The sequence below is a fragment of the Notamacropus eugenii genome, chromosome 1 (genome assembly GCF_028372415.1).
Source record: "Notamacropus eugenii isolate mMacEug1 chromosome 1, mMacEug1.pri_v2, whole genome shotgun sequence".
Classification (NCBI taxonomy): domain Eukaryota; kingdom Metazoa; phylum Chordata; class Mammalia; order Diprotodontia; family Macropodidae; genus Notamacropus; species Notamacropus eugenii.
Genome location: NC_092872.1, coordinates 132,512,995 through 132,536,517, shown reverse-complemented (window position 1 = coordinate 132,536,517; position 23,523 = coordinate 132,512,995). Strand labels below are relative to the sequence as shown.

The following is a 23,523-nucleotide window of genomic DNA, read 5'->3' as shown; positions in this document are numbered from 1 at the left end:
ATTTGTGTCTAATAGTAGCCATCTCAAAGTTTGGAGGGAGGGAAAAATTAAAAAGAAAGTTGTATGATAACTTTGTTGTATATTTTTTCCATTTCCTTCTTCTTTAAAAAAAATTTATTTATTTATTATAGTTTTCAACATTCATTTCCACATGATTTTGAGTTCCAAATTTTCTCCCCATCTCTCCCCTCCACCCACCTCAAGACACTGTGCATTCTGATTACCCCTTCCCCCAACCTTCCCTTCTATCACACCCCTCCCTTTCCTTATTCCCACCTTCTCTCTTTTCTTGTAGGGCTAGATAGATTTCTGTAGCCCATTACCTGTGTTTCTTATTTCCCAGATGCATGCAAAAACAATTCTCAACATTTGTTCCTAAAACTTTTGAGTTCCTACTTCTCTCCCTTCCTCCCTCCCTACCCATCCCCACTGAGAAAACAAGCAATTTAATATAGGTTATACATGTATAAATACGAAAAAGACTTCCATAATAGTCATGTAATGAAAGACTAACTATATTTCCCTCCATCCTATCCTGCCCCCCATTTCTTCTATTCTCTTTTGACCTTGTCCCTCAGCAAAAGTCTTTACTTCTAATTACTCCCTCCTCCCATTTCCCCCCCTTCCTATCATCCTCCTCATGCCACTTACCCCCTTCTCCCCTACCTTCCTGTAGTGTAAGATACATTTTCATACCAAATTGAGTGTGCATGTTATTCCCTCCTTAAGCCAAACGTGATGAGAGTAAGCTTTACTTTTTCCCTCTTACCTTCTCCATTTTCCCCTCCAATGAAAAAGCTTTTTCTTGCCTCTTTTATGCGAGATAATTTGCCCCATTCCATTTCTCCCTTTCTCCTCCCAATATAGTCCTCTCTCACCCCTTAATTTTATTTTTTTTAGATATCATTCTTTCCTATTCAACTCACCCTGTGCCCTCTGTCTACATACGTGTATATAATCCCTTCAACTACCCAAACACTGAGAAAAGTTTCAAGAGTTACAAATATTATCTTTCCATGTAGGAATGTAAACAGTTTAACTTTAATAAGTCCCTTATGATTTCTCTTCTGTTTACCTTTTAATGCTTCTCTTGATTCTTGTGTTTGAGGGTCAAATTTTCTATTCAGCTCTGGTGTTTTCATCAAGAAGGCTTGGAAGTTCTCTATTTCATTGAATTATCATTTTTTCCCCTGAAGTATCACACTCAGTTTTGTTGGGTAGGTGATTCTTAGTTTTAATCCTAGTTCCTTTGACTTTTGGAATATCATATTCCAAGGCCTTTGATCCCTTAATGTATAAGTTGCTAGATCTTATATTATCCCGATTGTATTTCCAAAATACTTGAATTGATTCTTTCTGGCTGCTTGCAATATTTTCTCCTTGACCTGGGAATTTTGGAATTTGACTACAATATTCCTAGAGTTTTTCTTTTCAGATCTTTTTCAGTGGATTCTTTCAATATTTATTTTACCCTCTGGTTCCAGAATATCAGGGTAGTTTTCCTTGATAATTTCATGAAAGATGATGTCTAGGTTCTTTTTCTGATCATGGCCTTCAGGGAGTCCCATAATTTTTAAATTGTCTCTCCTGGATCTATTTTCCAAATCAGTTGTTTTTCCAATGAGATATTTCACATTGTCTTCTATTTTTTCATTGTTTTGGTTTTGTTTTGTAATTTCTTGGTTTCTCATAAAGTCATTAGTTTTCAACTGCTCCATTCTAATTTTTAAAGAACTATTCTCTTCAGTGAGCTTTTGAACATCCTTTTCTATTTGGCTAATTCTGCTTTTTAAAGCATTCTTTTCCTCACTAGCTTTTTGGACCTCTTTTGCCATTTGGGTTAGTCTATTTTTAAAGGTGTTATTTTCTTCAGCATTTTTTTGGATCTCCTTTAGCAAGCTGCTGACTTGCTTTTCATGATTTTCTTGCATGGCTCTATATCTTCCATAGTCTTATTTTTTTTTCCTCTTTTTTGGGAATTTTTCCAGTCTGTTACTTGGCTTTTGAGTCCTTTGTCAAGTGGAGGGTATACTCTAGGGACCTGTAAGTTTTCAGTTCCTCCAAGGTGACACAATAAAGGGAGAAGAGTTTACTCCTTTCCTGGCCAGCATTCTGGTCTAGAAGCAATCACAACATTTTCTGACCACGATCTGCAAGTAGAATTCTCTCTCCAGAGCCTCAACCAGGTCCACCAGGCCAGTGATCCTCCTCACCCCAGGACCGCTACTCAGAACTGAGATGCAGATCAGCTGCTCGATTCCCCCAGGGTCTTTAGGTTGAGGGCTCTGCTGCCTCACTGCCTTGGGCCTGGGGCTAGGGATGGACCCTGCTTCCTTGTTACTCAGGTGAAAGAGTTTTCTCACTGACCTTTGAAGCTGTCTTTGGCATTTGTGGGTTGAGGAATCTGGGAACTGCAGCTACTGCTTATGATTCCATGCCCTGAAGCTTGTTCCAGTCCTGTCTCTGTTGAGCTGAGACAGCCAAGACTATGCTCTGAGCCCAGTGCGACAGAACTTTCCTGTCGGCCTTCCAGGTTGCCATGGGCTGGAAATCTCTTTCACTTTGTCATTGTGTGGCTTCTGCTGTTCTAGAATTTGTTTAGAGTCATTTTTTACAGGTATTTTACGGGTTATGGGGGGAAAGCTACAGCAGGTCTGTCCTTCTACTCTGCCATCTTGGCTCTGCCCCAACTTTGTTGTACATTTAAAAGGAATATCAAGTTATACATAATGGACCTGCAATTTCACATGCACTCCCCTATTGCTCTATCGCATTTTGTTATGGAAATGCTTGTATTTCTTAAACTCAATGAAATAAAGAAAATAAAACAAATGAAATGCAGCCTCTCAATTCTCTTCTAAAGCATTATTATAATACAAGTTTGGCTCTCTTTCAGCATGCCAGGCTATTAGATAAAGGTTAGATTCCTTGAGGAGTATTCTAAAGTACAATACTTTTTTTGATAGGTATAGATAGCCTGAAATTCTAGAACTATTTCTTGTGGGAATCCTAATTATTCCCCACTTTACTAATTCGTTAACTGTAAATTTTAAAATAAATTACAGTGCTTAATTTCTCTCAGTTTTTCAGGGGGTAACAGAAACTCAGCTGCCACAAGAACTTCCTAAAGGACCTTACAAGAATGGGAAGTTGTGTAAATATTATTTTAAAAGATAATTTCCAAGAATAATGTCCTACTTAGGAAATTATAACAATTGCATAAGCTCTTAAAGGGGGGACAGGCTATGTGATTCAACTCAACAAGCATATAGTATGCATTTAATAAGTGTTTATTGATGCACCAAACACTAAGTCTCTTTGATCAGTTAACAATAATAATAATAATCGCATTTGTGTGTAGAACTTTAAGATTTGCCAAATCCTTTACAAAAACAAACTCAATTTACATGTACCACAGTGCTGGGAAACCAAGTGTTATAATTATCTGCATTTTACAAATGAGGGAACTGAAGCAAAAAACAAGAGAAATGACTTGTCCAGGGTCACAAGGCCAGTGAAGTGTCTGATTTGAACTCAGGTGTTCCAGACTCCAGGTCCAGCACTTTATTCACTGTACAGCTAGCTGCCTCTTAGGACAATGCATTATGCTAAATACTGATGATAAAAACACAAAATAAGATATTTTCTGACATAAAGATATTAACAATACAATAGTGGGGATAAAACAAATATAAAAATACAAGATGAAAAGATAAAATAAACAGGAGAGAGCCAAACCAAGTGGTATGAGAGATTACAAAAAGGCAAGATTTTTTCATATGCATCTCCTTCCCCCAAATCCTGCTTTTCATTCTGACTGTGGTGTCTGTCAATGGCACCAACCTCTCATGTCTGAAACTTGCATTATCCTAAATTGTTCTTTCTCATTCACCTCTCATATCCAGTTACCAAAGTCCTTTTGATTTTCTTGCAATCTCTTCCTGCTTTTTCTTGATACATTTCACTTTGACACAATCCCATCCTTATAAACAACTCTTCCATAGAATCATCCCAGAAAACGTTTTAAAAAATCATCCAGTAAATGGTGTGCCATCTTTCCCAACTCCACTACCACCACTCCTACTTGTCCTAATAGCCCAAGGTTTAACTGTCTGCCCCTTACACACCATCCTTTTAGACTGCTGCCAGACATATTCTGTCAACATTCAATGAAAATAAAAATCAATGAGTTTTCTATTCCTTATCAATTAAAGTTCAAATTTATTTCCTTGGCATTCAAGGCCCTACACATTTTGGCATCACTCTACCTCTCCAATCTTGTTGAATGTCTCCTCGCATGCCCTCTATGGTGTTACTCAAACATGCCTTTGTTTGTGCTATTTTTTCTCCCTTTACTATATTAAATTTTAACCTACCCTTTAAGAGTCAACTAAAATGCCACTCCTTCAGGAAACCTTCTCTAAGCCCCACAACTGAGAATGACTTTATTTTCCTCGACCTTCACTTGGCATGTAAAACACATTTTTATAGAAATGGTATTTGTGTATGTAGCCAAAATGCAATGTAAGTCTATATCTTATCTACAATTTGTTTTTCTACCTGCAGCTAGAACAATTCTTTGCACTCAAGTGCTTAATAAATGTTTGTTGAATCAAATTATTAGGAGTCTTATGAAGATTAAATTGGTAGCAGTGTGAAAAATGGACTTGAGAGAAAAAACACTTAGAACAAGAGACTAAAGTTAAAAATCCATCACAACAGTCCAGGTAAGAAGCAATGACAGTCTGACCCAGGGTGGTACCAGGAGGATTGGCAAAGAGATAACTACAAGGAAGCTATTTTTGAAATACTGTGGAGGCAGAATTGATAGGGTTAAAAAACAAATAGGATCTTGGAGACTGAATGATTAGAAAATGGGTTTGGGAAAGTAGGAGGGCAGTGAGTTTGGTCTGGGATAGGTTTCATCTAAAGCACTGATGAGCAAATAAAGATAAAGAAATCCAGCAAGCAGCTGAGCCTGGGAGAGGGAATGGGCTAGACATACATATACCTACTTTACAGGATTGTTGTAACAATCAAATGAGTTAATAATAAGTCAGTCTGTCTGTCTGTCTGTCTGTCTGTCTGTCTGTCTATCTATCTATCTATCTATCTATCTATCTATCTATCTATCTATCTATCTACCTACCTACCTACCTACCTACCTACCTACCTCTATATAAAAAGTACTTTGTAAACCTGAAAGTGCTATACAAAGTCCAGCTATCATTTGAGAATCATCTAGAAAGAGTTTACAACTGAAGCTTTGGGAGTGGATGACTATGCCAAAGGAGAGAATATAAAAATAAAGGAGGCTAAGAATAGCCTGGAAGGATGTCCACATTGAAGGGGCAGAAGAACAAAAGAAGGAGCAATCAACGAGACAGGGAGAACACTAGAAGTGTGTCAAGGAATTTGAGGGAAGAGAAAACGTCCAAAAAGAAGGGAGTCAACAGTGATAAAAAGGCTACAGGAAAATCAAGGAATACGGTAAATAATTTTTTATTTTGGTTATTTGAAGACCATTAATAACTAAAAACTTTTCAATAGCTTTTTAAATTAAATTTTATTTTAAATACATTTTATTTAATTTTTTAAAAGAACAAAAATCTAATTTATTTCTCCCATCTCTAACCCATTTGAAGAAGAAAAACTAAAAAAAAAATTCTTGTAACAAATTTGTGTAGTCTAGTAAAACAAATATCCTCACTGGATGTATCAAAAAACAACTCATTTTTTACCCCTCAACTCTCTGTCAGGAGGGGAATAGCATATTTCACCACTGGCCTTCTGGAATCATGGATGGTCACTGCAGCAATCAGAGTTCTTAAAGCTTTCAAGACTGTTTTTATAATACTTATGTTACAGCATAAATTGTTCTCATTCTGGTCACTTCACTGTGAATCAATTCATACAGATCCTTTCATGTCAATTTGAAATGGTCTTTTCTCCTGATTTCTTACACGACAATTTTATTTTATTACATTCATAAACCACAATTTGTTCAATGATTCCATATAATAGATATTCCATTAGTTTCCAGTCCTTTCTCACCACAAAATGCTATAATAAACATGCAAGACTTTCTTCTTTGGATCTGTGTTATAGACAGATCAATGCTCATTTAAAAAAGTTTTTTTCAATCAAAAGAAATCTATCTTTCTTTTCTCCTCCCACCTCCTTCTTACTTGAGAAAACAAGAACAAATTCCTTAGTAGAAACATGTATAGTCAAGCAACAAATTCCCAGTGGCTAAGTCCAAAAGGGAAAAAGAAAAAGAGAGGTAACTTTCCCTTCTTTCTTCTAAGCCCCTCACACCTCACCCTCCTTAGTTTGCTTTGCTTAGAACTAATGCCTCCCTTAATCTGCCTTCTTACCCATGTCCCTTTTCTCCTTTTCCTCATGTACCAAACTGTGAGTTTATGTGTATGTATTCTTCCTTCCTTAAGACAGTTCAGATAAGAATAATTCAAGTTACCTATTCCTTTTTCCTTTATTCTTCTATGTGTCAATCCTAATTATGAGATAATTTTCCCCGTGCTTCATCTCCCCTCTCCCTAACATATCTCTCTTCCTGTCCCTTTCCATTCTTATAACATCATCAAAACAGAAGAATCACTCCAATATCCTAATTAGACTCCCTCTATGATCCCTGGTGAAGAATTCTATGGAGACACTTGTATCATCTCCCCATATTAAAATGTAAACAGTTTATCCGTGTTGAGTTCCTTATAACTGCCTGGTCATGCTTACTTTTGACTCCTGTGTTTGACTCATAGTTTCTATGCAGCTCTAGTCTTCATCAAGAAAGCTTTAAAGTTCTCTACTTCAGTAAAGGCCATCCCCCCAGGATTACACAGTTTGGCTGGGCAAATTCTTCTTGGCTGCAAGTCCCCATCTCTTGCCTTCTGGGAGATCTTATTCCAGGCTCTCTGCTCCTTTACAGTAGTAGTTGGTAAATCACGTAATCCTAATGTTCCTCCTCAATTCTTTCTAGCTGCTTACTTTTTCTTTGACCTGGAAACTGGATTTTGGCTATAATTTTACTGAGTCTGAGTGGAATTTCTTTCAGGAGGTGGCCACTGGATGATTTTTGCATGTTCTCCTCTGGTTCTAAGAGACAGTTTTCTTTTATGATTTCTTGAAATATTGAGTCTATAGTGGGGGGAGGGTGGTCAAAGCTTTCCGTTCAATACCTTGATCATTTTAACAAGTCATTTGTTTTTACTATAAAATACCTTCCATTGTTTTCTGTTTTTTCAATCTATTGATTCTGAGTATTTATGTCTCATGTCGTCATTCACTTCTATTTAGTCTTCTAATTTTCAGGGTGTCTATTTCCTGGACAAGGCATTTTATCTTGCCAAGCTGCTAATTCTATTTCCAATTCTTTCTTTCAAACTTTTCTTATTTTTTTCTTCTAGCACTGTCATTTCACTTATAAAAATACTTTAAAACTTTTTTTTAAAAACCCTTGTTTCATCTCTTCCAGAAATTCTAGTTGAACTTGTGTCAAGCTTTATTTCTCTGACTCTGCTTACAGATGATTTAAAGTCACTCTTTCTTCAAGATATCTTGAGAGTCCCTGTGTTGCCAAGATAGTTTTTCAGGGTGAGCTTCTTTTTCCCCTCATTTTTCTAGTCTACTTCTTGCCTTTACACTAGATGTTAGAGCTTGATTCTGCACACTTCAGGAAGGAAGGTTCATGCTGGTCTTGCTGTTGTTTCTTTCTAAGTACTGAGTCCGATATTATTGCAGGATCTCAATCACAGGTTGGAGACATTTAAGGTTTTAGTGCTCCCAAAGTAACCTGATTGAGGGCAGTCTGATTGCTTCTCCTCCCTGGACTGAGCTCTACAAATTCCTGACCTGAACAACATACCTTGGTTGTGTTGGGGGTGTAAGCTCAGTTCCATGTGGACAGTCTCGGGCAGGTAAAAGTGAGGACTTCTAAACCTTAGAGTTCTCATGAGGCCCCCCCAGGGAACAGCTGGGAATTGAGGTGTGAGACCCAGGCTATCTTGTGCCTCTTCTCCGTGGGATACGTGCTGGGGAGAGCATCCTGCCCTCGAGATTGGCCCGGGGTCTGAGCACACCTGTTGTTGACTAACAAAAGGCTGAGAGCATGCCTGATATTCACGTGCAAACTATGCGGCGCGAGAGCTTAAGTAGGGTCAGGAAAGCCTGAAGGCACTATTAGCGCTGAGGGGCCCTTAGAGGACAGAAAGCCCCTCTTCCCTCTTCCCTCTCTCCTCTCTTCTCTCTTCCCTCTCCCCTCTCCCTCTCCCGCTTCCATTCTCTTACTGTAAGATCTTTGCCTCCTTGGGAGATTCCTCTCTCCTCAGGAAGAATTCCCCCTGCACATGTAACCAAGACCCTGAATAAAGCCTAACCCTCGTTCGACTCTGGAAAGTCTCTTCTCTCATACGTTTATCCGGTTTGGCCAGCCGAAGACCTGCGATAGGTAAGGTAAGACTCGGGAAGCCCTTAGGCCTCTAGGCCTGACAGGTTGGAGGAACAGTAGACTGCTGCTGGTTAATTAGCCACTATCAGACACCTGGAGTGTTCTGCTGGTTCAGAGTGACAGAATTGCACACTCCCTTTTAGTCTAGAATTCAGAGCAGGCTTCAGAATGGGATGGGAATTGGAACCGATACTCCATACCACTCTTGGAAACAAGAGTCTCCACCAAGTACAAAAATATTTATAGCAGCTCTTTTTGTGGGGGCCAAAAACTGGAAATTGAGAGGATGTCCATCAATTGGGGAATGGCTGAACAAGTTGTGGCATATGAATGTAGTGGAGTACTATTGTATAAGAAATGATGAGCAGGCCGACTTCAGAAAAACCTGGAAAGACTAGTGAAATGAGCAGAAGCGGAGAATATTGTGTACAATGTAATACCTACATTGTGCCATGACGGACTTTGATAGATTTAGCTCTTCTCAGCAATGCAAGGATCAAAGACAACTCCAAAAGACTCACAATGGAAAATGCCATTCACATCCAGAGAAAGAACCTTGGCGTTTGAATGCAGGTAGAAGCAACTATTTGCTTTCTTTTTCTTTTGTTGTTTTGTTTCTTCTTTCTCGTGGTTTCTTCCAGTAGTTCTAATTCTTCTTTATATCATGATTAATGTGAAAAGATGTTTAATATGAATGCATAAGTAGAGCCCATAACAGACTGCATGCTCTTTAGGGGAGGGGAGGAGGAGAGGGAAGTGGAGAAAATCTGAAACTCAAAATCTTATGGAAGTGAATGTTGAAAACTAAAAATAAGTGAATTAGCAAAACAAAAAAAAAGGTCCCTACCTAGCTGCGACTTACTTCTGAACTTGTTTATAGCTTAGTACACACCCTAGATGCTCAACCTAGAAAATCACCACTAACACAGATCCCTCCTCAATCAGCCTGGGTAGTGAGCTAGAGAGCTGCCAGTTGGCACATGATTCTACAACAGGCATAAGAGGTCAGGTCCGTCTATGTTGGATCAGGGACCTCATTTTTGCTTCAATGCATAGCTCTGCCAGGGACAGAACGTTTCATGTGGGTATTACTAGCTAAACCTGGTTCCCAGCGTTCCAGAGACCTATGGGTCTCCCTATGCTGCCCTTAGTTAAAAAAATGACTCACTGTAATTTTTTCTTGGATTTCCAATCAGTACTCAATCTGCTGCACTTTTTAGATATGTATGGAAGAGTTTTATGTAAGAGCTCAGATGCACTTCTTAAAGTAACTCTACCCTCCAATTTTAGTAGAATTATAAAACAGCAATGGTTATTACATTTATATACCACAATCTGCTTAGTCATTCTTCAATCAATGGACATCTATGTTGTTTTCAGGTATGGGGGAGGGGCAAAGGAGGACAGGAGGGAGAGAGGAAGGGAATGGAAAGAAAAGAGGAAGGGGGAAGTGGAAAGAGGAGGTAAGGGAGGGGGGAGAAGAGACTCTCTTTATACATCACACCCCTATACACACACCACACCCACACCCACACACAACCAACTAGTCTAGTCTGCTTAGCAGTGGGATTGTTAGAGCAAAGGAATGAGTATCTTAGTTACTTTATTAGTAAAATTCTAGACAGTTCTCTAAAATCTTTGGACAAACTGCAATGAGGAACCACAGGAGTTTCTCGAGTAGAGGAGTAATGTGGTCAGACCAGTGTTTTAGGAATGCTAACTTGGCAGTTGAATGGAGGACAGATTGGAGAGAAAGACAGCAGAAAAGGAAACCAATTGGGAAGATATTACAATAGTCCAGACAAGAGGCACTGAGGGTCTGAATTAAAGTACTGGTTATATTAAGGGAAAGGATAGGGAGAATGCGATATATACTATGGAGGTAGCATATTTGTTCTTAGCCCCACCATTTGTGTGACGTGTGGCACATCACTTCACCTTTTTTTCAGCAGTAATACCTTCATCTATAAAATGAGAAGGTCTGATTAGATAATTTCTAAGGTGCCTTCCATTTCTAAATCCTATGACCTCCCAAACTCTATTACTACCCATATATACCAAAGCAGGACATAGTTTTAAAGAAAATTTTTTTGAGGGGAGGGGAGGATTCATTCGTCTTAATGGGCAGAATGCAGCTGGAGAAGAAGAAAGTTAGGAACGTAAGAGTAAAGGCAAAGACGATAATACTATACAGCCTTGCCTTTGTAGGACCAAATTCAATTGTCTAAAGTTACCTCATATAGTACAATACATCCTCAAATATGATGGTAATACATCTTTCTAAAGAATAATACATATACTACATCTACCTCCTCCTCAAGGCAAGTCTTCACATAAGTTAGATGAGTCTCCATAATTAGAAAATCTATAGGCTTGTGATGTAATAAAAATGTGTTTGCTTCATTCGTAAATGAGTTCTATAAAGAACAGCTTTTTGCCACGTCCATATTACTCTGATAACTGAAAAGTCATTTAGTTTAATTGATCTCTATAGTTCATGGGCTAGAAAATAAAATTCATTATGTGTTTATACATTAAACTTTCAATGTCATACTTTGTAAATGATAAAAAAATTAATTTAAAATTTTAATGTAGATTTTTATAATGATACTTTTGTATATTATTCTATTATTCAGAACTTTTCAACAATTTCTTACTATGGAAGAGAAAAATCACCAGACTGGGTGTCAGGATAAAGGATTTAAAACTAGAAGAGACCTTAAAATTCACCTATTTCCACCTCATCCCCAGAGGGTGACATGACTTACCGACAGTTACTAAGGTAGAAATCTGAACTCTAGTCCCATGGTCACATAGCTAATAAGTGACAGGATTTAAACCCCGCCCTTCCTAACACCCAGCTTCTCCTGTAAACCTACTCTTTCTTCTGGTTCCTCCATTTGACCCTTCTCAGGAACCTAATCTTATTATCACAGTCATCTTTAACCCTCTACTTCATCTCACTTCTATCAGTTCCCAAGCCTCATCACTATACCTCCATAATATATCTTAAACCGACCGGGTCCCCTGCCATCTGCTTCCTTCTCTAAATTCCACAGCCACCCTTCTAGAGTTCAAGATTCATCACCTTTTGCTTATCTTAATAACTTCCCAACTGGTCTCACTGCTGCTAATTTTTCCCACTTTCTAATTCATACTCTCTGATGACTTCAAAAGACATCTTCCCAAAGTCCAGGTCTGACTCTGGTCTAGCATATCCCTATTTGCCTTTGGGGGAAAAATATGTATACTTTATCCTGACTTAAATATTAGGTCCTACACTACCTTGCCTCCACTTACCTTTCTAGACTTATTTCACATTCCACTTTTGCATACTTCAGTGAAACTGGACCACTGAGGTGGTCCCTATCCTTCATTTTCCCATGTCCATCTACCCTGGCTATTCCTCACACAGAGAACATACTCAGTTCTCCATTTTGAAATCCTTCAGTGAAGAGAACAGTCTGATCTTTCTTAAACAACCAAGTCACTTGGAAGCCAATAACCTCTTAAGTTTCATCTTTTTATACAGACTGGGTTTTTTTTTAGAAGATGTGGGGGAGACTACCACATGAAAGGAAAACATTTTACTTTAAGGAGGATACTTATGCCTCATATTTCAGAAGGACTCCAAATACAGTCTGTGGCATTTCCAAAACAAGAACTAATTAAATTCCTGTTTCCTTTGGGAAAATGAACTTGGTTTGCTGTTGTTTTTAACAGAGCACAGACTCTATAGTCAGAGTACCTGGGTTCAAATTCTACCTCCACTGTTTGCTATGTGACCTTGAACAAAAACCTTTGCTTCGCTGTGTCTCACCTTCCTTGTCTGTAGAATGAAGTAGCTTGCTTAGATGGCCTCTGAGGTCCCTTTCAGGTTTCACATTCAGAAGTTAGGTTATTCATGAGTTGGCTAACAATAAAGGGGAATTTTTGGAGATTTGTGGTGTACTTCAGAAAATCACAGACAATGCACATATGCAAAGAAAACTTTAAAAAATTAGTAAGTATAAATGCATAAATACTGTATATAATTAATCTGTTTTACCATTTACTACCATACTATACATAAACTTATTATGAGCAGTTAAATTTTGCTAAAAGTTTTGGTGCCCTATGTGCAAAACGCTCTGAGATTAGTTCCACTTCATCCCTCTGACATCCAGACTCAATCACATGATGTTTGTTCCACTATGATCATTGTATCATATAGTTTTCATAGGAGAAGGAAATCCACGGAGCACTTGCAGCTACACTGCGGCTTCAAAGACTCTGCAGCGCATGCAAGACACTGAACTCCCTCCCACAGAAACTTTTTATGGGCACAGTGTGTTGTTTTACTTGTTTTGCACGTTAAATAAAACTGTAATTATTAAGAATAAAAGCTTGGAGGGGGGGCTAGGGTTTTTCAGTTTTTCACATTCCCAGGTGTCCTGTGTCCCTAACTGCTTCGAATGTCAAGGGACAGTGAAATAACATGGAAATGTTAATTTTGAAGTTTGAATTCTAATGCCAATTCTGAACCTACTTATTTAGCAGCAGATCCCTGAACAACTCCTTTTTTCTTTCTAGGCCTCAGTTTCCTCATCTGCAAAAACAGAGAGAACTACATTATAGAAGATTGTCACATGCTTTCCAGTTCTAACATTCTAAGAAACAGAAAAAAAAAATAACAGGAAATGCATGTTGCTATGGATGGTTACCAGGACACTGTAAACTTCAGTAGATATGACATCAAAGGGTCAGGTAAGGTGGGTTAAACACTAATTGACCCCCACTAATTGAGGGCCTACTGTGTGCCAGACACTGTGCTAAGGACACAAAGAAAGGAAAAAGATAGCCTCTGCTTACAAGCAGCTCACACTATAATGGAGGACCTTACAGTATAAGGAGAAGCCTCCATTTCACAAGGGCTAGGACAGCAAGCAAGCACATGCCTAACCTGTCAGGGACTACTATTACATGTGCCTTTGAGGCACCAGCTCCCTGAGATCAGGGGGCCAAAACTTCAAATTCCCACAAGGCACCATACCAGCAGCAGAGGGATAGAAGTATAGTGAAGAAACAGCAAGGCCACAGGGAAGAGAAGACAAGAGGTCCACGGAGCAGACTAGAACCAGAACAGAGGGGATGACATGCCAAGGATGAAGAGCCAAGCCAGAGCACAGGCACAGAATGACTTCTGGGTGGGCTACTGGCCAGCAGGAGCCGTTCAGAGCTTTGTGGAATGCTACAACTGCAGACACAGCAGAAAGACTTCCAAGAGTTCTAAGGGCCAGAGCTTGTGGCTGGGATGCCAGTTTCTAGGAGGGAACCTGGAAGGGGGAAAGCTTTCTTCCCAAAGAAGAAAAAATGGAAATAAGACTAACATGGTGGAAAGATTGCTTGGAATGGAAAAAATTCCAGCTTTGTTTCACATAACACTTTTGCTGATTGTATTATACACCTAGGTTTTTGTCAGAAAAATAATAACTGAATATCTGGAAACCCCCGGCCTCAGTTGAATTTAAAAGTTCCCACTTCCATAGTGGGGGTTTCAAGCCACATGGTATATATTTATCAAAAAACAAAAAAAAACCCCTCCCTCCGTCCAAAAAAAGAATCCAAGTCTCTGCGGAACTAGTGCTGTCTGGCCCACAGGGAATATTTAAAGCTCTAAAAAAACGTGGATTGTTGTTATTATACTGAGTTAATTGGTTACCTTAGTGCCATAAGTGGGGCAGTGACAGACGGAGCCACTAGAGGGCAGCCGCAAAACAAGAAAACATAGAGGAGATAATAAGGCATATAACATTGAAGTGAAGGTTTCAAGGTTCCCTCTGTGACGCCAAGGATAGAGGGCCAAACCAGAGCAAAGAATGACTTCTGGGAGGGCTGCTGGCCAGGAGGAATTGAGCGGTACAGAGCTTTGGGGAATGCTACAACTGCAGACACAGCAGAATGATAAGCCAAAGAAGAGACAATTGATAAAATCCAGAAGTATGTTGTGGAACACAAAAAAAGGCGAGGTGAGGATAGAGGCTAGACCAAATACTGATCAAGGAGACTGAGATCAATATATGGAATCATAAAGACCCAGAACCCAGGTCAGAGTACAAAGTCAAGGTCCAAACAGCAGGGATATTTAGTAAGGTCACAAGAATGACCACTGGTGATGCTCTGAGGATGTTGAGTCTGACCACCTTTCTCAACTTCAGGAATTTTTCAGCTTCATGGTCCTTAAGATATGGAGGGGCCTGATAACAGGCTTTCATATTCCTGACAGGCCAGGCCTGCCCAACCTGCAGCCTAGGGATGGCCCCAGAAAAATGTAGAGGGATGTATAGTAAAATGTATATTTTACCTGGGGACTGCCCAAAATCCTTTGGAGGGCCTTTGGGCCACAGGTCATGCAGGCCCGTGATAGGATAAAGCCTGGATCTGTGATTTTCACTGGTATGAGAACTCCCAGGTGAGGAAATTCTGCTTACCCACACAAATTGAAGTCTTCTCTGAAGTCTAAGAGAGCAGCCCAGAGCATTAAGTAGTCAAGTGACTGGTCCAAGGTCACAAGGTTACATGTCAGAGGCCAGGCCTTCCTGGCTTTGAGTCTGACTCTGTCTACTATGTCACAATACTGCTCTAGATATTTCGAATAATTTGGTTGATAACAAAAAAACTAATCTCTGTTGGCAGTAAAAACGTTCAAGTCAGTAACTTAAGAGAATATCCTGAAATAGGACATTAAATAGGATGGAAAAAAGAACTCAAAGGCAATCTCAAAATTGTGGATCGAAGGATATAAAGTTTAAGAGAAAACCCAAAGACCTTTTCCAAATGTATGAAAGATCCAAAGCATATAAATAATCTCTCTGATTCTTGTTGCTCAGCTCTACCTCATATTCCAGTGCTGTTCAAGTCATGCTCCAAAAGACCTTTATTAAAGGGAAAAAAGAAAAAAAAAAAAAGAAAAACCCAGATCTTTATAATAGGCTGTATAACAGAAAAAGAACTGAAAATCTGACATACTTTAAAGAAAAATTTATTTTACAAAGGCACAATATATAAAAAGAGCCACCTTTTCATCTCTTAAGCTATCAAGTTTTATTTGGGGGAGGTTGAAAGATAGGAGAAGCCCCTTTGATTTTATTTTCAATTATTCAAGCACAGATTTTCATCTCATTAATGGTTTTGGTACAATTTTCATGACTTCACTGAGAAGCTGTGAGCTAGTGGTTAAAGCCATTCGAACACAGTATATAAAGATATTGGATTCTCAGCCTTTACCTCTTCTTTAAACTTTCTTCCTTCCCCACTGCCAGTTGCTGTTGAATATTCCCTGGTATTTCAGAAGTTTCCATAAAATATTATTCATTTTCAAAAATTTGGCTTTCCTTATTGAAGCAGCACTAGGCCCAATTGTCAAAGAATCGATTCCATAATAAAAAGAGCTAAGGCCACTTGTCTTATAGAAAATTGCTGCCAAATGCTGCCAGACCCTGCTTTTTCTTTCTGGGCCATTAGCCAGATAACAATCATTTTTAGGTCCTTTTTAATTTTTAGCCCTGTAATCTAATGTCCAATACCATATCTCAGACAGCTCTGCCCACGCAGTAGGTTAGTGAACTTTCTCCCACAACTCAGCTAATGTTTTGGACATTTAGAATCTATAATATGACCTTTGTTCCAGTGAAAGGAGCTTTTCCTTATGACTTTCACTTTAGGTTAGAGTAAATGGGCTTTACTTGCTTCAAATGATTTTTAAAAATCATCTTCCCTTAATTTCTACTAATCAATACTATCCAAAAAGTTTACAACATGGCAAAACTGATGAAGCATTTAAAACTACTAAAATGGATTAGATAACAAACTTGTTAACTGACAACACTTAAGGAAAACCTATAAACTTCTCTTGAAAGAAATCCAGACTTAAATAACTGTAGAAAGGCTACTAATCATATTATCACAGATCAAACTTTACTATGAGATAATCAACCATCATCAAAACCATCTGGCAACGGTTGAGAAATAGAGAAGCTGATCAAGGAAACAGAGTCGAGACAGCACACAAAAGCAACAGAACACAGTGGTCCAGTTAGGATATGATAACCTCAAAAACCCCAGCTACAGGGTTAAGAACTTGCTATTTGAAAAAACTGCTGCGGAAGATTGGAAAGCAGCATGGCAGAAACCAAGAACCGACCAACACCTCATACCATATACAAAGATAGGTCAAAAGGATACATGACTTACGCCATAAAGGGTAATATAAATTAGAGGGGCAATGAAGAAACCTTTCAGATCCACGGACGGGAGAATAGTTCATCATCAAACAAGGGATACAGGGAATTACAGAAGAGAAAACAAACAATTTTGATTGCATGAAATTTAAAAGGTTTTGTACAAATACAACCAACTAAAATTATAAAGGAAGCAAGCAACTGGGGGGGGGCAGTAAAACTCAACAGCAAGCTTTTCTGATAAAAGTTCATCACAAGGAACTGATTCAAATTTTTAAAAACAGAAGTCATTCCTCATAAATAGGCAGTTCTCAAAGGAAGAAATCCAACCTCTCCATGATCATATTTTTTTTTAATGTTTCAAAATCCTGTTAGAGAGATACAAATTACAACTCTGAGGTTCCTCTACAGCCCTTACTGCAGTAACCTCCTGCACACAGCTCACAGTAGTCACTTTAATAAAGGCTAAGTGACTAACATTAGCAATCAGTGGTACCAGAGGCAGGATATAAACCCATGTCTCCTGACCCCAAATGCAATGCAAATAACTGGAGGAAAAGTCTACCCTTCTCACTGCCTGAAGCGAATGCGGGTGCTCTTTTTAGCAGGGAACCTGGCATATAGTAGGCTCTTAAATGGATGCTGACTACTTGATTTTGTCTCTGTCTTCCATTTTCTGAGAGGAGTTAATATTTTAAGATAGATAAGTGGGTAAAGCAGAGGAGAAAAAAAGGTTCCATTAAGAATTACATGTTGCTTGTTTTAAAGAGGAAAAAAGATAAATGTACGGATAAGGGGATATATTCTTTGAAGTCTGGATTCAAAGAGCCACCCTTGGGGACCTGGAGGGTTACATGTGGCTTGGAGGCTGCAAGCTAACAAAATCTTATGCTCTAAACCAGTTTCAAACATTTTAGTATATTAGATGTTTTTATAGTACATAATTAATAGCATTATCTTTACCGCATCAAGCAGGAATTAATGACTTATGTGGCCAATGCAAGGCTAAGGATGAAAATATGTTATGATGGGAATACAAAACTAACAGAGGCAAAAATGAAGACTCAAGTGCTAAACCGGACCACTGCAGCAGACTCAAAAAAGGAAGAGACCGGTGAAGGGTACAGTTAATGAAGACTTGCTTTTTAAAGGAGGTAGGTGAAGCTACTTGTTAAGTTTAAATGTCATGCCCCTTTTCAATCCTCAATTTCCATGACCCCTTTAACATTCCACACTGTGGACCAGTACCTCCTTCTTCAAATTCTCCCTTTTTTCAATTTGTGACCCTAGACCATCTTGGTTCTTCTTAGCCCAGAGATTTTGAATTCCCTAACAGCTCTCCCCCAGTATCTTTACTGTGACCAAGACAGACTTGGAACCCAGATGTCTGGGTTCTATTTTCAATTTCAATGGAGAGAACTGGGTTTAAATATTATCTCTTACACTTGAAAAGTATCTGACCATGAACAAATAACTAAATGTTCCTAAGCTCTATTTTTCTCATTTGTAAAGTGGGGAAAACGCCTTAGACACCTACTTTAATTAAATGCACCTATGTGTGTAAGACAGAGAGGTGTCCAATTCAAGGTCCTAAACAAATTAAAATGTAATTGAGAAATGTTTAACAAAATAAATAAAAATATAATGCAACACAGATAATGTGAATTTGTGATTTTCTAAGTAAGCATATGTTTCTATTTGAATTTGACACCACTGATTTAAAGGATTTTATAAATTTTAACATGGCAACTGGTCAGGAAACCTCAAGTTCAAATCCAGTCTAAGACATTTACTAGCTCTGTGACCCTGGGCAAGTCATTTAACCCTGTTTGTCTCAGTTTCTTCATCTGCAAAATGAGCTGGAGAAGAAAATGGCAAACAACTCCAGTATCTTTGTCAAAAAAACCCCAAAAAGGGGTCACAAAGAGTTGGACACAACTGCAGCAGATAAACTTTAAAGTACCCTACTGATAATATCAACAATTATGGGTATGCCCCCAAAGTCCCCTCTCCAATTTTATTCTGTCCCATAATCAAGTTCAGTCCACATCTACCTCACCAGCACCACACTCCTTTCCAAGATCCAATATCATATCTCTACCTGCTGCCTATTTCCACTTAAATATTCCAACAGCTACTCAAAGTACAAACTCAACATACTTCCTCAAAGACTAGCCCACTGAATTTTTTATAAGTTAGCAGGATATGGTGGGGGAATAAAATTACTCAACTCAAAATGAGAAAGATTTAGATTCAAATCCCAAATCTAACACTTACTAGTTATATACTACTATGAGCAGTTCACTTCATCTTTTCTTCTACCTCCACAGATAACGGAGGGGAAATTCCTGTATCATGCTTACTTTCCAGAGCTGTTCACAGGACCAAAGACTAAAACCTGGAAGGGACCTTGGGGTCCTCTAGTCTATGCCACTCCTTTACAGATGAGAACACTGAGATCCAAAGAGCTAAAGGGACTTCCCCAAGATCACCCAGGTCTCCGAAGGGGCAAAGCTTCTTCTGAACCCAAGTCTCAAAATCCTGCACTTATCCTCAGAAAGTACCTGGAGAACTTTAAAGGTAGTAAGCATTTACATATAAATTATTATTTGATCTTCAAAACAAGCCTACCAGGGCAAGTGCTATAGTTTTTATTCTTATTTTATAAATAAAGAAGTCTAGTAACTTGACCATGCTCATTTACCTGGGAAATTGTCAGTCAAGGTTCAAATTCAGGACTTTCTTGAAGGCAAGTTCAACAACCTTCCCACTAAGTCATACTGAATTACACAAAACCAATTTCATCTTTAAGAAAAAGCTGCAAGTCAAAAAGGAAGTGACATCTGCCATCTGTTTACCTTTCTACCCTGTATACTATTCAAAACGGGAAAATTACCTTATGATATTCAACTGTAAAGGCAGCTTGGTGTAGTGGATGGAGGCTTCATCTATGAGAATGGAAGAGCAAGGGTAAAGCCCCAATTTCCAACTGTTTGTGGGACCCAGGGCAACAATCAGTCCCACCAAGCAACTTCAAAACTGAGTTGCAAAGAAGGTGCATTGGAAGAGGGTGGTTCCTCATGAGGATTCACTTACCAATGAAATCTCAAGGCTGAGCTTAGCCCACATTTATCTCCACTTGTTTTTTTTTTTAATTCAGAGGATATTGTTATTTCTTTAGGCACTACCATTTTAGTAACGAGTGTGAAACAAAACAAACTTCATATCTTATTCATAAAAGATTAAAAAAACTGTCAGATGCATATATTGTTTAACTGAACAAATTTTATTCATGTAAACTTTGCTTTATTAAGACAATAAAGATGCAAGTCCTAATTATCTCTTTCAAGAATATCATTTCAAGTCCAAATATTGTTAATTACCAATTAAGAATATCCAAGAAAATAAGGATGACCAAAGATTTATTTTAAATAATCAAATCCAAGAGTATATATTTTAAATATTCTCTAACACTGAAACTTCTCCTTTAATAAAACTTTGTAAACAAAATTTTTCCTCATTGAGCAAATATAAGGGGAGCAACAGGGTTTAACTAAGACTTAAAACTATTGCTTATCTTATTGGTTTTTATAACTAAAAAGTTTATTTCAAAATCTTGATTGGGCAGTCACTGAATTAACTATTTAAATTTACAGTGCCTTTTTCCCCTTAAATGTGAAATACACATTCTGTACAAGAAACTTTCAAGTTAAATTCAAGTTCTAAATATATGGCTTTCTGCTTTAAAAAAAAAAGGCACTAAAACAATACTTTTTATTCCTACAGAAACATACCAATTCTAACAACAAAGCAAAATGGCCTAGAAAACATTCACACTGTTTATAAGATACCTCTAAGCAGCAGTTCTCAAAGTGCTAGTCCACAAGATCATTTCTGGGGTCTCAGGTCAAATGCTTCTCATAATAATACTAAAATGTTTTAATTTTTAACATGATAAATACTGATAGACATATTCCACAAAAGCAAAAGCTCTTTGAGGTCCTAGAGTGTTAACAGGTCCTCAACCAAAAACTTTGAGAAGTCCTGCCTTGGTGGATTTCCATTATTTCAACGCTGGGACTAAACAAAACTCAGCATCATGTGTGAAAAGACAATACACTAAGATCCAAATTATTCTTAACTGCTGGGGGTGGTGGTGGAATAGGTTGTTCTAACTAACTGAAGTATCTCATATATAACACTGAAATGACTAATTTTCCAAGAATTAAACACTTTTTTCTTTAAAAAAAAAAAACAAACCCAACACTGAAATTCCATTGAACATAGTCCAATCTTTCTCTGATGGCCTTCAAGCATCAGTTACTTATGCAGCATTGTAGATACAGAAGAGCTAACTGATATTCTGTAACAGAAAGCTGCAACAGTTACTTTTTTGAGCAAGTCTCTTAGGTGAGTGTTTACTGGACATTCCTCCTGCTTTCATAAAAGGAGAACTTTTTTTTTTAAAAAACTTCCAGTTAGGTTCTCTCATTGTTTATTATGAATAACCAGTAGATTTACTTTATATTCACTGGCAGAAATGTCCTATAACCATTTCATAGTTATATAAACCATTCAGACACTGCTGAGTTATAACAATGCAAAACTGAACATAAGGCTCAAAAGTGCTGAATATTAGTTATAAAACCACTCAGATATTGCTGGGTTGCAAGAAAGGAAAACTGAACATAAAAGGCTTAAAAGTAAGGCAAACTTTCTGCTGCTGAGCACTCTTTAAAATAGATTTTCTGGATTTCTTCCACCTTACCAAATACTTTCCAAGGACCAGGACCACCCTGGATGCTGTTTCAAGTTCTCCTAAAACCCAGAGCAAGGGTGACGCTTGCCACTGCCACGAAGGAAAAGAAAGCGCTAAAGCAGGTAAGCCTTGGCAGGCATCACGTCTGTCCAGTTGCCCAAACTTCGGGTCCGTGCTCTAAGGGGCGGCATGCGTATTTATTTTCCGCCACGCCACGCTTCACCCGGGGCTCATTTTTCCTCCAGGGAAGTTTCTTCTTTAAAGAGAGCCAAACAAACAGAAAACGGGCAAACCAAAGCACCGGGGCATCGCATTAAGTCAGAAGGGCTGCCACCAAGAGCACCGCAAATTAAATCAGTCAAGAAAAACCTCGAAAGAAAACCTCGTGTGGCAGCGACGGCGCTCGAGTCATCCCCGAAGTTCCCCCTTTCTCTTCTGGTGGCTGGCTCTGGGTCTAAGTGTCTTCACCCGCAGGAAGCCCAGCACCCCGCAGCTACTCGCGCTGCCGAGCCCCTGCCCTGGCCAGGGGTCCCCAAGGCTCGCCCCGGAGCGCGTCTGGCCGGAGCGCTCGCTGCCCACGCCCCGACCACCTGGCCTCCGGGGCCCGCCCGGACCCCTCGGGGGGTACCCCCTGCAAGACGCCGCCGCCCCCGGGTGCCCCGCGGGGCGCAGAGGGAGGGAACCCTCGAGTCGCCTCACCTGGGCGCGGGCGGCCCCCGTCCCGGACGCGGCCAGGATGCCCCCAAGCCACGGGACTCCGCACGCCCCGCACGCCCCGCTCCCGGCTCTCCCACAGCCCAGGCGGGAGCCCGCGAAGCCGGGACCCCGCAGCCGCTCCCGGTGTCGCCCGCCCCTGGGCGCCCGGGCTGGCTGCAGGGCTGTCAGCGACAGCGCGCTCCCTTCCCCGCCCGCCCCCGGCCCCGGCTCCCCGGCTCCCCAGTTCCTGCTATACCTGAGCCTCTCCGGAGAGCGCGCGAGAGCAGCGAGGAGCCCCGGCGAGGAGCAGGCGGAGGAGGGGCGGCCCAGGCCTGCGGCTGCCGCAGCTCGCTCCGGCTTCTCCGGGAGGAAGCGCCCGGCTGAGCAGAAAGTCCCCCGCTCCGCCCGCAGCCTGGACACCAAGCTCCGCTAGCCAGCCGTCGCCACCGCCGCGGCCGCCGCTCTTCCCGCGAGATCCCAGCCCGGGGAAAGGGCGGAGCCGGCGGGGGTAGGCGGGGAAATCGGATCGACGGGCTCGCTCACCAATCAGCGGCGATTCTAGGGGAGGAGGGACTCGGAGCCTCCTCCGGCCAATTGGAAAGGAGGGGAGGCGGGGCCACCATCCTCCAATAGGCTTTCGCGAGAAGGTGAAATTGGAGGGGGTGGGGATAGGTGGTTGACAATACGAGGCGGGAGAGAGGTACCCCATTGTGGCGGAGTCCACCCTTCAGGTAGCCTAACTTGGGGTGGAGCTTCTCGGCCGTCGTAGACACACCTGAGGCTCCCGGCGTGAGGCGTCCCAGGGAAGCGTGGCAGCTGCCTCTAGAAATGAGACTTGGTCCCCCTGTCTTCTTCCGTCTATAAAGCGCCCCCCGCTCTCCGCCCCCCCCCCCGTCCCAACCCCCAGCCAATTAGCGGGGCCATTGTTCTTTCCCGCCCGGCTCACGGCCCTCTTTGTCTCTCCCTTCCCCCTTTGAGGGCTCCTCCTCACCTGCCTGGGCATCTGCTCCGCCCTGGCCCCGCCCTGGGCGCCCGCACCGCCCTCCTGGCACCCCCAGGAGTTCCGTGTGTGCGTGCGTGTGTGCGTGCGTGTGTGTGTGTCTGTCTGTGTGTGTGTGTGCGTGTGTGTCTGTGTGTGCGTGTGTGTGTCTGTGTGCGTGTGTGCATGTGTGTGTGTCTGTGTGTGTGTCTGTGTGTGTGAGTGTGTGTGTGTCTGTGTGTGTGTGCGTGTGTGTGCGTGTGTGTGTCTGTGTGTGCGTGTGTGTGTGTGTCTGTGTGCGTGTGTCTGTGCGTGTGTCTGTGTGTTTCTTGTGTGTGTCTGTGTGTGCGTGTGTGTGTGTCTGTGTCTGTGTGTGTCTGTGTCTGTGTCTGTGTGTGTGTCTGTG

General features: G+C 40.5%; 1 protein-coding gene across 2 annotated transcripts in view; it reads right to left on the bottom strand.

The window, feature by feature from the left end:
* GLCE (glucuronic acid epimerase) overlaps positions 1-22,661 on the bottom strand; it is a 154,753-nt gene extending 132,092 nt beyond the window's left edge. The window contains exon 1 of one of the 2 annotated variants that reach the window (XM_072615197.1): positions 22,395-22,661. The gene's annotated coding sequence lies outside the window, so the exon portion shown is untranslated. The remainder of the gene's footprint in view (positions 1-22,394) is intronic. The other variant, XM_072615206.1, reaches the window with a different exon arrangement.
* Between the last annotated feature and the right edge of the window lie 862 nt (positions 22,662-23,523).